Source organism: Hetaerina americana, unplaced genomic scaffold (genome assembly GCF_022747635.1).
Source record: "Hetaerina americana unplaced genomic scaffold, ioHetAmer1.1.p SCAF_7, whole genome shotgun sequence".
NCBI classification, from domain to species: domain Eukaryota; kingdom Metazoa; phylum Arthropoda; class Insecta; order Odonata; family Calopterygidae; genus Hetaerina; species Hetaerina americana.
The window spans coordinates 83,990,477-84,005,380 of NW_027287316.1; positions in this window are offsets into that span (position 1 = coordinate 83,990,477).

Sequence of the window (14,904 nt, forward strand, 5' to 3'; positions counted from 1 at the left end):
CGCCATCTTCATAATATTTACATGAATTTTAATCTAAGTTTATATATATGTGTTGTCGCTGAAGAAAGTTCCTTTTTGAAGGGATATACATATATGCATTAAATATCATATATGAGTATTCATATATGCACATAAATATGCATTTTTATGTATATTTTTTCTGATTTTTGAAATGATGAAATCGGACGAGCGAGAAACTAATGCTCAGAGTATGAATTTTCTAGCTCCAAAATAAATAAATGAATCCGCTGTCTCGGGAAAACACGTTAAAGCAAATTATGGTCCTTTTGAATGAAACGGGGCGAGCAGGCAACTCGATTATGGGGAAGGGCGTGGCAGGGCAGGGTGAGGGCCGTAATCAAATGCGGCGCTCGCCGAGAGACTTTTAAGGGGTTACGTTCTTGCTTGGGTGGTGTTGGTCCTGGGCAGAGGCCTTCGTTTGAGGGGCTTTTGCAAGTCTCCCCAGAGCTGAAATTGGAAAAATTCTGTGTCAGGGGAAATATTGAAAATGAATATTTATCGCGGCCTCCATCGGTCCCGTGACGCGCGAATAATGTCTCAGGTTCAACGGCGAAAATTTTGAAATTTCCGTGAAATTTTTAAATATGTCGAAACAATTTCGGTACGATTAGAGGGAAGGCTTGTGGTTGGACGAGATTGACTGAATAATATAAAATTGATTGCTCCGACAGGGTTTTATATTAAATGTCCAGTGAAAACGAACGACCTGCCTATTGAAGTCAAAGTCATACGACGGCACAGGTCTTCATTTCTCCAATACGGGAAAGTTCTTTTGGCCTCAGATGCGCTGTTTCATGTCCCTCTCGGCGCTGAAGGCTAAGGGGAATATTGAAATATACGGAGGAGGGACACGTAGAGTCCATGCGGGAAGGGTTGAGAGGTTACTCCTTTGAGCCGCGGTAAATTGGGTCACATCGCCTCTCGCATCAAAGCTCACCTTGAGGTCGGGAAATGGAGTGATTTTTAGGAGTTAGCAGAAACGAGGTAACCATATGCCCTTAGCTAACTAATGATACCATTATTATTTACATTAATTTACAACGGTTTAGTGCGGTACTGCAGGATTATAGATAGCAAAAATCCCACTTGCCACCCAGAGCGTCTACGGAATAATCAGTTTCACTTAAATTCACGCTCTTTCACTAACTTCGTGTGTTCTATTGTCAAAACCCATTCTTTCTGAATGACCTCTTTAGGATGCGATTAAAGCCCTGCTTTGTTTGTTATTCCATGTTTCCCCTTCCATCCCTCGTATCTCTCTGCTCGGGGGCACGCCTCCGCTGCCTGTACCTGCCGCGGTGGGTCGCATTCCCTACTGGGTCTTCGTGGGCGGAGGCCGTGAGTTACATGTCCATGTGATGGTAGAATTTACCCTCCTCACTTTTTTGCTCCAATTTTCCACGTTATTGGATAGATTTTTACTGCCTTCTAAGGTACATGTATATGTTGGTTGATATTATATCTATTTGCATGCGTGTAAGTTAAATAGATATTTGGGTTATATACGCCTCTGTGTGTAGGTTTCCATGAATTCGTTGGTTTTGCTTGCTTTTACGATTTTTTTATGATTGTCGGCCTTACACCCCCCGCCACACGCCCCTGCAGTGGCTTGCGGGGTATTGCGTAAATTTAGTGAATAGAAAATAGCAAATAGAAAAAACACAAGTGAAACATAGTGTATTTAATAACAATGGCACTTTAAGATTCACGAATGCCCCAGCCATGCTTATGCCATCACATACAGGCAGCATCACACGGCACAAAGCAGCATCACGTACTTTTCTGCGTCACGGCCCTTCTAAAACCATGCACCGTGATGGCACCACACACTTTTGCAATCCAACTTCTCAAGCCATCCACATCACGCACCGAACACTATTTTCAATAAAAAAATAATATAATAATCACCGACAAATAAAGTGTATTAACCAGTCCTTTTTCCTGAGGCAGCAAAACAGCTATTCTTAAAACTCCTACAATTTGATGGAAAGGGCTCGAACAACCCTCCAAGGTGACTGGTTCCATTCAGAAATATTTCAGTTTAGAAATTATATTTTTTTTTGAAAATGTGGTCGTTTTTTTCCTTAAAACTTCGTTTTTCTTTCTCCTTCAATAAATCTTGGCTGATCTGATAATCAGCGTTAATTTTCGAAACGAAAATTCACATTTCCGATTGCATTATTGCCAGTGGTATTTTCGATTGAGTGTAAAGAGAGCAAGAGAATTAACGCTCCATGCTAATTATTCTCAATACATGTTTTTAGTTAGTAATTAATGAAAGCTAAACTTGTTTTTCAGGATTATTTCCTTGTGATGCAAAGATTTTCATCAACATTTTTGCCTTAGGTTATTTACTTAATTAAATAAGATTGCGATGGTTATGTTTCTTGTAAGTTTAATTTTTAAAAAAACTAAGTGGAATGCCAAATGAGTTTTTCCCATGGAATAGTTTGGAAAGCACTCTGAGAAAGATTAACCTTTCAGACTATGCGTTGAAAAATCAAAGTTGCGCTCTCATTTTTGCAAAGTAAAAGTGTTTTGATTGAAGAGTGTGGAGAATGTTTCAAAGAGAAACGCCGCCGCGGCCTGTAAACATCAACGGAGGAAGGCGTGGCCGGCATGCAAATAAGGACCATTCCCTTGCTCAGGAACGCAAAAAATGAACGAATGAGAATTCATAATTTTGATAGAGATGCAAATATATATTCAACAGGAAAATATCTTTAGTTTTTGAAACATGGAATCCAAGCACAGTCACGTTTTTGACGTATTTGAGTCACTCAAATAGTTTCAGCAACAGATCGGGTTGCTAGGATATACTTTGCAAGCCATATTTATGATATGATTATGAACTTATTTCAGGCTATCAAAGATATTCCTGAGACCTGGTTTTAGTATTTAAGGTTTGCTATGGTGGCCTCGGTTTCTTGCTATTATAATTTGAGATTGTTCGGGGAAAGAATGAGTATATGTATCCATTTGTACTGGAATCTATTTCCCTTATTTTATCTTCAAGGTCTGACCTACTTAAGTAGAGTATAGTTGGGCCATTATAATTCCTTCGGTGTCATAGTTAAACTCGTTTGTTCTGAACCTTTCTAAAAGTCTAAGCCTTGATTGTTCTCTCCGAACTTCAAGTGGTTCCCACCCTAATTCCCCTAAGAGACCTGTCACACTGGTGTTCTTATCATAACAATTTTTAACGAATCTAGCGGATTTTCTCTGGACTTTATCTAATTCTTTTTGCCAACTTTTCTCCCAAGGATCCCAAATACTTGCGGCATATTCCAAATGAAGTCCAACTAGAGCAAAATTATACTTTTCTTTAACTATCTTATTCCATTTCCCGACCACCCTTTTAATGAAGCCGAGTTTCTTTAAAGCTGATCCGCATATTGTCCTGATATGTGCTCCCCATGAAAGGCGTGGTGTTAGAACAACCCCCAAATATTTGACTTGATTGGCCATAGTCCGTACTGAACCCTCTATTTCGTAGTTTATATACTGTTCACCGCTTCCTTTGCTACAAAATTTCAAAACTGCGCATTTATCTATATTAAGTGTTAATCCCCATTTATTGCACCTTTCCGAGATATTGTCTAAGTCTCTAGAGAGTAGCTCGCGATCTAGGTGGCTCCTTATTTCCCTGTATACCACCGTGTCGTCAACAAATAATCTCAGATTACTACCAACGTGTGTGCTTAAGTCATTAATGTATATTAAGAACAAAAGAGGCCCTATTACACTTCCCTGGGGGACGCCCGAAGTTACATCTCTCTCCGTTGAGCACAACCCATCTATGACTACTATTTGTTTGCGGTTTGACAAGAAGTCTCTAATCCAATAAATTATTTTCTCGTTGATCCCATAGTATTTAAGTTTATGTAACAATTTATTGTGCGGGACTTTGTCGAAGGCTTTTTTGAATTCCAGGAATACTGCATCGACTTGTGTGTTGTTTTCTCCCGATCTAATTATATCGTGAATGAAGAGACCAAGTTGTGTTTTGCAAGATCTGCTCTTCCTAAATCCGTGCTGGTTGTGGGTTAGTTTTTTCCTACTATCAAGCAATCTCATAATGTTAGTGACAATAATGTGTTCCAATATTTTACAAGAGATCGATGTTAAAGATATGGGTCGGTAATTGGTTGGTTTATCCCTATCGCCGCCTTTATAGATGGGAGTTATATGGGCTAGCTTCCAGTCGCGAGGCACTGAGCCTTCTTCTATCGATTTTAGAAAAACAATATGTAAAAATGGGGCAATGTCGTCAGCTAATTCCTTTAATATTCTAGCAGGTATTTCTTCCGGACCAGGTGCCTTGTGTGCTTTGATACTACGGAGCAGATGTACTATTCCCTGCTTGGTCAGTGTAAGATCGCTCATGTGTTCCCCGGGTGGGTGTGGAGGATCGTTTGTGTTTTTATTGTAGACGCTCTGGAAAAAAATGGTTTAAAATATATGCCTTTTTCACGCTATCTATAATTATTTCTCCATTTTCTATCTTCAAAGAATGAACAGTTGGACTTTACCCTGTATTTCCCTAACGTAGGACCAGATTGACTTTGAATTTTCCTCAAGATATTCGCTTAGCATTTTAGATTTAAAAGAGTGTAGCGCTGGGGGGAAGGTACTTTTGGTCTAACTACGTAATTTTTTTAGTTGCCGTTAGGATGTCTTCATATAATCTTTATCGTCACTTTTCACACTCTTTTTGAAATTTGACTGTAGCCTTTTTATCTTTCTTAACGCCGATCCGACTTCCCTGTTGTAATATTACTGTCACATTTAAATTTCGATGGGATGTTCGTCTTCATTCCTTAGAGTTAAATGTTTAAGAAATATTTCCAAGTGTTTCCAAGAAACATGATCCCACTTCAGCGTAAAACTTACATTATTTGCTGGCTACACATTGATTTATGGAGAAATAATCACGCCAGCAGAATGTGTGCTACTTTCTAATAATTGAGACCTGATACCGTAGTGGTATAAAAATGGGGGTTAGATTTAAATATCAGAGTATATGAGTTCATATTTTTGGGAAGTAAAAAAATATGTATATTATAAAATAGATGGGATCGAGTTAGCAAATTCAGAAAAGGTCAAATACACTGCGGTCATACCTTCATACACAGGTATGCGGGTTTTGCTTAAAGAAGCTAGGTTTCAGTAGACAGAATGTACGCAAATGCAAATACAATCTAAGAGAGAGGTGCTAATTTGCCTTACAACAGGCAGAATTTACGGTACATGGCGAGTATTATGGAGTTATGAAGGAAAAAGTTAGCTAAATAATTAGATTAAGTTTAGAGGAAATCAGCTGGGCGACCCAAAAAATGTAACGAGGAGCGAGTAAGCATCACGGCCATGCTGAAGGAATTGGGACTTTCGGTTTGATTTGGTTTTTTTACAATATTAGGAATTGTAGAAAGAAACAGACAACCTTAGTTTTTCACAACAAAGACAAAACTATTGTGAGACTCGCTCATGCTAGCAAGATACGCAGTCATACCAACATCGAGGACTAGAACCGAATGATATTTATTTACTTATACACAGTCATTTAATAATTTCGTTAATTTTATCGTCATTTATATGGCCATAATTATTCGCATGCGTACGAATCTACATATACATGTACTTACATTATACACCGCAAGCCGTCTAAAGGATGTATGGCAGGGGGTGCTAGGTCCCCCAATCTACATGTATTCTCTCTAATTTCTCAAACACCGGGCAACCCGCATTACAGCCAAAACCTTGTAGAAAGGGGGCGACCGAACACCAATCACACTACATGCCGGCATATATTACACGCATATCATGGTTAGCAGCTGTTCCTGTGCCTACCGAAAGAGGACATAAATATGCGTTAAAAGATGGCACGCGCATATGCATTTTAGACACTTGAAAAACGAATACTTGAATCTATCAGTTAGACAATCTATCTCTCTAATTAATTTTGTATGAATTGTCGGCCCTTCCATTGTTATTCGGGGGCCCAATTATCTCTCATATGTCGGATGCTAAACCACACGCTTTACGTACTTGTAATAAGTTTAATATGGCCATGAGGTTTCGCATATCTAAAGGTTCCCACCCCAGATTCTCTATCAAATGTGGATGACGCTTTGTGTCCTTTGGTACGAGTTTTTCACGAACCTAGCGGCCTCTCTCTGTACTTAATTCAATTTTGTAATTAATGTTTTCTTCAATTGAATCCCAAACGCTCGCCGCATTCTCAACCTGAGGTCTTTCTGAAGATAAATAGCGAAATACTTTGCACATGAGCTAGTATGTATTCAAGCGAATGTATGAGCCAATAGTTGTGCAAGAATGGCTAGTGCCTCATCATCCCCCGCCACATGCCCTTGCAGCGGGGTGGGGGATAAATTGTAGATATTGGGTACAAAATATCCGAGTTAACTCATTGCAGGTTTTGAAGAAATTATTTTGATCCTTTGGGGGTCATTAACGGCGGATAATTTTGATTCCACGACATCTTTTTATCAACATCATATTCGATGATTTAGTAAAAATCATTGCTTGAAACATATACGCATGGATTTGTGAATGCAAGCGATTGTTTCTTTTACGTGTACTCAAATGGTGCAAATAGTCCGAGTTGCCTTGGCACCTGAAAACTAAATGACTATTACAAATGAGCTCTCGTTTAATCAGTATATATATATATATATATATATATATATATATATATATATATATATATATATATATATATATATATATATATATATATATTTAAGTAATCTACCGGTTAAGGACTGACACAACTACCAAACAAACACCTTATCACTCCCAACAAAACACAAAATCAATCATCCTACTCTATATCAGGTCCCTCTTCATCTCTGAGTCCTTCCTTCCTCCCTTCATCCCGTCCAACAACCCTATCCTGTTCCTTCCCTTTCCTCTTTTGCCCAACATTCTACCCTCTATCACAGTCTTCAACATCCCACTGCCGGTCAACACCCCCTTCATCCACTTTTCCTGCCTCCATAGGATTTCTCCCAACAAACCCCTCTCTTCGCCCACCATACCAAGTACTTCCTCATTTGTTTTCTTCTCTGTCCATTTCACCTTCTCCATTCTTCTCCACACCCACATTTCAAAAGCCTCCAATCTACGTCTATCCTCCTGCTTCAATGACCACGTTTCCGCTCCGTACATAGCTACGCTCCATATCAAAGTTTTTACGAGTCTTTTCTTAACATCCTTACTCAAAGTCCCTGTCATCAACTCCCTCCTCCTCGTGAAAGCCTCTTTGCCTAGCGCAATTCTTCTCCTTACGTCCCTACTACTTTGACCTGTTGGTTCAAAACACTACCGATATCCGTAAACTGTTCTCCCTACTCTAGTTTTTGCCCTCCTATTTTAATGTTTAGCTTAGGCCTTTTCTTTCTAGTAAATCGCATAAGCTTTGTTTTACTAATATTGATTCTCACCCCATACCTGTCGCACTGAATTTCCCATTCACTCAGGAATGCTTACAAACCCCTTGGCTGACTGACAAACAAAAGCTTGGTCATCAGCAAACCTATGAATTCCCCGCCCACTTTCCTTCCTACCTCCAGCTCCATTCCCTGCCACTTTAATCAATTCCTCTACACACAGGTTGAACAGCAGCGGTGATAATGGGCAACCCTGCCTTACACCCCTTCCTAACACTGCCCATCCGGACTCCCCGTTTCCCACCCTCACCTGAGCAGTCTGAGACATATACAGGTTGCGGATTAGCCTCCTATCCCTCCAATCTATTCCTATTTTCCGCAATATACTCATTAACTTTTCCCAATTCACTCTATCAAACGCTTTTTCGAAATCTACGAAACAGGCAAATACCTCCTGGTTGTGTTCTATATTCCTCTCGATTAATAATCTCATTACTGCAATGGCATCACGCGTACCTCTCCCCTTCCTAAACCCAAACTGATCATCCCCTAAGTAATCATTTGCCCTACTCTCTATCCTTTTGTTTATGATCCTGAGAACAACCTTAGCTGCGTGGGATATCAAACTAATTGTCCTATAGTCCTCACATGACGTGGCCTTTACCTTTTTGGAATAGGAACTAAAACTGATCTCACAAAGTCTTCCGGCCAGATTCCCTCCTCATAAATACTACGGATCAGCCCATATAGCCTCTTCCTCCCACATTTTCCCAAGCATTTCAAAAGTTCCACGGGAATGGTATCTACCCCCACGGCCTTATTTAGTTTCATCTCCCTTAATGCCCTTTCTATCTCATTGTCTAGTATGCCTGGACCTAAGCTATCTTCCTCTACGTCATGTTCCTTTTCAATGTCTAACTTTGTTGGTCTAAGCTCTTTACTATACAGTTCTTCTACATATTCCTTCCATCTCTCTTGGATCTTTCCTGCGTCAACTATTACCTTACCGGCCTTATCTCTAACTGCTATCGTTGATCTCCCTTTTTTACTTCCCGATAAAGATTTAACTATGCTGTAAAGCGCACCGATTTCCCCCTTCCTCTGCAGACTTTCCATATTCTCGCACTGCGTCTTCCACCATGCTTCCTTTGCTTTATTTGTTGCCCGCCTCAATTTATTGTTCAATTCTTTGTAATTCATTTTGCCTAATTCTGTATTTATATTCTTCCATTTTCGCCGCTCATCCATTTTTGTAATCATCTCATCCGTGATCCATGGTTTACGAGTCCTTTTAGCGTTAACGGTTCCAATAGTGTCTTTTGCCGCTTTAGACAACCCTTTTTTGATACATTCCCATTTTTCTTCAATAGTACTTAGCTCTTTACCGTCCTCCATGATTTTCTCTACCGCCTGTTTGTATTCCTTTATTTTCAACCCATTTAATGCTTCTACATTCCATTTTCTAACTCGCCGCCCCTGCCTTATCTTTTTAAAACGTACGCTACATTTCATAACAACTAAATTGTGGTCTGAGTCCGCATCCGCTCCCGGGAAGCTGTGGGAATTTATCACACTGTTCCTAAACCTGTGTCTAACCAGGATATAATCTAGCTGATATCTTCCTGAGTCAACTGGCATTTTCCATGTATACCTGCGTCTTTTGTGGTGTCTGAACCAAGTGTTGGTGATAACTAACCCCTGTCTCCTGCAGAACTCAACTGCTTTCTCCCCGCGGTCATTCCTCGTGCCTAAACCGTAGTCCCCCACCTCATCACCATCTCTTCCTTCGCCTACTGTCGCATTCCAATCCCCCATCACTATCAAATGTTTCCCTGCAGGAACACATGCAATCATGTCCTCTAACTGATCGTATATCCTATCGACCTCTTCTTCCTTATGGTTGCTCGGTGGCATGTATACCTGGATAATAACTAAGTTCGTCGGTTCTGCTTTTATCTCCACTAGTAGTATTCTATCCGTTACCTGCTCTATGTTGACTACGCTTCTTCCTACCTCTTCATTTAATACTATGGCAACCCCTCGTTGGCTCTCGTCCCCACCGCTGTATATTATTCTATACTTATCACTCCAGTAATCCCCGCTATCTTTCCATCTCACCTCGCATAGACGTAAAATATCTATATTTCCCCTTTCCCTCTCTCGCTTAACATTCTCCAATTTCCCCGTCCTCATCATTGTCCTAACATTCCACGTTCCTATTCTAACTAATTTGGTCTTCTTCTCCTGCGTCTTCTGTCCTGCTGCTGCTGGTTTTCCCTTGCAAGGGTTTCGTGGAATGACGACCGCGGAAGCCTTGCCTCCCCCGCTGCCGGGCACGACACACGGCCGATTTGGCCGAGCCCTGTGTTCGCCAGAACTCAAAATCTCTGTATTGTCCATCATATTTTTTCTTGGGAATGATAATTGAGGTGGTTTCCCGTTGCCTTCCTCAATAGTGTTTTTAACGTGACACCATCACTTATTGGCCGCCACACTGGGGTCAGACGCCATTGCAGCCGCCTCACTGAAGAACAGACGCTGCGTGGACTATCGTCTGGCTCCTAACCTTCGACCTATCTGGCATGGGTGACCCTACCAGGAGCAATTTTTATTACTCCCGCCAGTACAGCTCTAGGGGTCATCGGAACGCACAAGCCCTTCCACCACGTCAAGGTTGTAGTCCGGGGAGGGATATATATATATATATATATATATATATATATATATATATATATATATATATATATATATATATATATATATATATATATATATATATGTATATATATATATATGTGTGTGTGTGTGTGTGTGAACTAATAGTTTTGCATGTGCGGCGGGGGCCCTCACTCCCCCGTCTTACGTCCTTACGATGGCATGTGGGGTATAATGCAGAGATGGGAGATGTGTATAGATGAAGCAAGCTTCCCCGGGCAATAAATATTTCATGCTGCTTTAAGTTCACTCAGCGTCCTGGCCATGGACCTCGTGGCCTCGAGGTGTTGATTGACAGCATCCAAAGTCTTCCCTGACTTTGTAATCCTTTTCTTGAGAACATCATGGCGAGGAGGAAGATTTGGTGGCGCAGTGTCCGTGTTTGTTTGTGGCGCATGCATGTATGGTGTTGTATCACGTATGACCAAAATGCTTATGGATTTGCTTTCAAATTTTTTGCTAACCTTTTAAATTTGCATTCACTTAGCGCTTTCCAAAATTCATTCTTGCCAATCACCCTGGATATCGTGTAATCATCTCTATCTGCATCTACTTTATACCCCGCAAGCTGCCGCAAGGGCGTGTGGCGGGGGGTGTTAGAGCACCAACCGTAATAAGAGAAAATATCGCATACAAAAGCCACAAATTTATACAATCCGTGAACAAAAAATTGTAGGCATTCGCGCAAAACCCTTGCACCCCACACACATGCAAACACTCAAACTGCCATCTAACATGCACATGCACCTGCAAATGTACCTACAAATGTTTCTACTGTTTAATTTTGTTCCGGCTCGTTAATTAAAGGTTTTTAATATTTCTAAAGTGTCTTCGGTTTCTTACTATTATGATCCCTGCTTGTTCGGGTTAAGAATGAGTATTTGTATTCATTTGTACTGGAATCTATTTCCCTTATTTTATCTTTGTGGTCTGATCTACCTAAGTAGTGTCGGGCCATTTTAATTCCTTCATTGTCATCTCGTAAAACTCGTTTGTTCTGAACCATTCTAAAAGTCTAAGCCTCTCTTGTTCTCTTCTCACTTCAAGTGGTTCACAGCCTGAATCGCCAAAGAGGAGACCTGTCACGCTTGTGTCCTTATTATAACAATTTTTAACAATTTGTTGGACTTTCTCTGGACTTTATCTAATTCTTTTTGCCAAATGTTCTCCCAAGGATCCCAAATACTTTCGGTATATTCCTAATGAGGGTCTAGCCAGAGCAAAATAACACCTCACTTTAACTTTCTCATTCCATTTCCCCACCACACGTTTTATGAAGCCGAGTTTCTTTAAAGCGGATCTTCACATGGTCCTGATATGTGCTCCCCATGAAAGGCGTGGTGCTGGAACTACCCTCAAATATTTAACTTGATTGGCCATAGTTAGCACTGAACCTTCTATTTCATAGTTTATGTCCTGTTCGCCCCTGACTTTGTTCCAAATTTTCAAAACTGCATTCATCCCCATTCCTTGCACCAATCCGAGATTGTATCTAAATCCCTAGAGGGTAGCTCGCAATCTAGTTGGCTCCTTATTTCCCTGTATACCTTCGTGTGGTCAGCAAATAACCTCCGATTACTACGAATAATCATAAGTGATCTCATTCTTTTTGTCGCTATATAATTCATCCCTAATATTATTCATCTTGGCGTGACAAAGCCTTCGACGCTGTAATGCTTTTATAACATCCGCGTTGTACAATCTAGGTTTCGTGTCTTCTTTTATAAATTTTCTTGGAATAATCCTGTACACTGCTGAGCGCGTGATCTCAACCCTCGTGGCATTTCCACGCCGCTCCTGACGGGGCACGCACGACCCGGACTCCAGGGACTCTCCTTTGTTGCCATCCTTTCATTTCTCCTCCTTTACACTCCGTTTTGTGATGTTTATGTGCTTGCAAGTCGAGTTCCCTGGCGTTCCCCAGATCCACAGCCACGAATCAATTGCGAGGATCACTCTACGGCCGTCTTTTGCGCTCCGATCACATATCTCTCGACCCTCCCAGTTCAGCGTTCTTATATGCGGAGCATAACCTCCTGGATCCTAAAAGATAAAACACAGTATCGCAACCGATTAACAATCAAATTATTTTGAGGTAGGTAAACATTTTCTTCATTTATTGACGAGAAAACCAGTCAGATAATTTGACTTATTTAACCGACACAGTATCATTCCATAAATATGTTATTTATTTATTTTTAACCTACATGCGTTTGCATGAATGCAGGTTTAAAATATTTCTCTATGGCTGTAGATTGGCATGAATTTGCTGGTTTTTGCAAATGGTTTTGATGGGTCGCGGTGTGCCAGGCGCATGAGGTGCAATATATGGAGAATGGCTGGTGACTTACCACCACCCCCTGCCATACATCCACGCGGCGGTTTGCAGTGTATTATGCTGATGTGATATTTAATATCTATGAATCAATATTCCTTCGTACTTTACAATTGGCGAATGGTGTTGAGAGGATGATACATTACTTTTTATTAATGAAACGATGGTTGAAATAATATTTTTAATGGATGACAGTTCAATTTTTCCCTTAAAGACTTTCACGTGTTTTATTGATTCAATTCTACTTGTTATTCTTCCGTGAGGACGAGGAACGCCCGACTCTTGAAAAGGGACACTCCACTGGCAGCTAACCGACCGATATTGAGTCCATCAGGAATTCATAAAATTTGATATTTGCATTCTGTTCTCGTGGCCAACATTCTTGAAAATTTATATGAGATGAGAAATGGGGTTCCAAATGATTTAATGTGAGAAAATATTGGATGCTGTAGATCGAGAGGGATCGAGCTAAACAAATTTTCTAGGAAAGGAAGATTCTCCTCTTTGAAAGTGAATTTGATTCGAAAAGGATGCCTCCCGAAAGGGAAGATTCAAGGGGATTTTTTATGTTAATGGTACAAATTATGGACTTATGGTAAAGAAGTAGTCTTCAGAATTTCACCGTGTGAAATTCTGTGTGCAACAACGGTGTGAGAGTCTTCAGTTCAGTAACCAGATGCATTGATTGGAATTATATTTAATGGCGAGTGTCCAACTGGCAAGATCAGAAACTGAAATGGAAGGCAGATAAAATGAAAGACATGAAATAAGAGATAGTGGAATTACTATTGCACGTGTCCGTCGAAAAACAAACACTACCGGTAGGTAACAAATAATAATAATGATGATGTAGAAGGAGTATTAGTTGCCATTTATTTACTGTCTATAAGAACGGCCAAGCCACGAAGCAATACTGAATATATGTTTTTAAACCCGTCTATGAATTAAAAGATAAGAGTTAAATTAAAAAGTTTTAAATATGGCAGACATATTCATCGAGTATGTTGATTAATCAAATTCTAGTTCAAATTATATGGTATTTTTTCTATGCATTCCAGAGACAGTAGAAATATTGTTTTAAAAGATGAAAGGAATTGGATCTTATGACTGTGTACTCATTACTCTAAAGCGTTGCATGGTGGAACTGTATCATCTTTACGTACACAAGGAAGGAAGCATTTCGTTGAGTTCTAACTACGCCTTATAAATATTTCATATCCTCAGATCTCATCGTTTAAGCTGTCAAAAATTCAAAAGTCAGCATTCTCGTATAAGTATACATTTTTTTGTGAATTTCAAAGAAAAAATTTCTTTCCTTAAAATTAATGATTTGTGCAATTCGGCTGAACTTGATTATAATGGGAAGGTAATAGGGATAGATTAATTAAAATGCACTGTGTCAGACGTTAAGATTGGTTCTGGCCAAGTTTATTTCGCAAACTCAAATGTGGAAAAAACCCGTAAATATTTATTGATTTAGAAACCTCGGGCTATAGAAAAAAATATACCTATACGTGTTGGGATAGATTTAAAATGTTCTCACAGCCCTAAGCTGGGTATAGGGACACCAATAAATGGATATGTTTTCTGCATAAAATATTTACAAGATTAATTCTAGCAAACTTTTCTTTTTGAACCTAGGGAATTGTCAGGAAAAGTAGAGGTTTACTAGCATTTTTATGAGTGCCTAACATAAATTAACACATTTTCTAATTAGGTACTTGAGTATTTAATTGAATTCTATAGAAAAAACATGATTTGCAAAACATAACAGTTTCAGGCTTAACTTTGTGGAATTCCCTCATGATGAGGGTAGAAAAAGAAACTTAACAATTCCACAATTTAGATTTAATGCTTCACTTGACCACGGTGTCCATGCTGTGCTTCATCATCTTCGGGTGATGATGTTGTACAGCAACGAAACCATGGTCGTGTGAAGTATCAAATCTAAATTTTGGAATGGCCAAGTTTCTTTTTCTACCCTCATCATGGTTTGAATAAAAGGTATTGGGAAAGATTCCGTAAAAATAGATTTATTTCAGATATTGCTACAATTCCTCAAAATTCTTCGAAGTATATAACTTCAGAACTACAGAAAAGAACGAGGAATATGATCAGAACGTATCTGCCTGTTTCGTAGATTTCGAAAAAGCGTTTGACAAAGTGAATTTGGAAAAAGTAATGAGTACATTGAAGAAAATAGGAATAGATTGGAGGGAAAGGAGGTTAATCCGTAACCTGTACATGTCTCAGACTGCTCAGGTGCGAGTGGGGAACGGGTAGTCCGGATGGGCAGTGTTAGGAAGAGGTATAAGGCAGGGTTGCCCATTATCACCGTTGCTGTTCAACCTGTATGTGAAAGAATTATTTAAAGAGGCATGGAAAGAAGTCGAGATAGGAATAAAAGTTAGAGGGAAAATC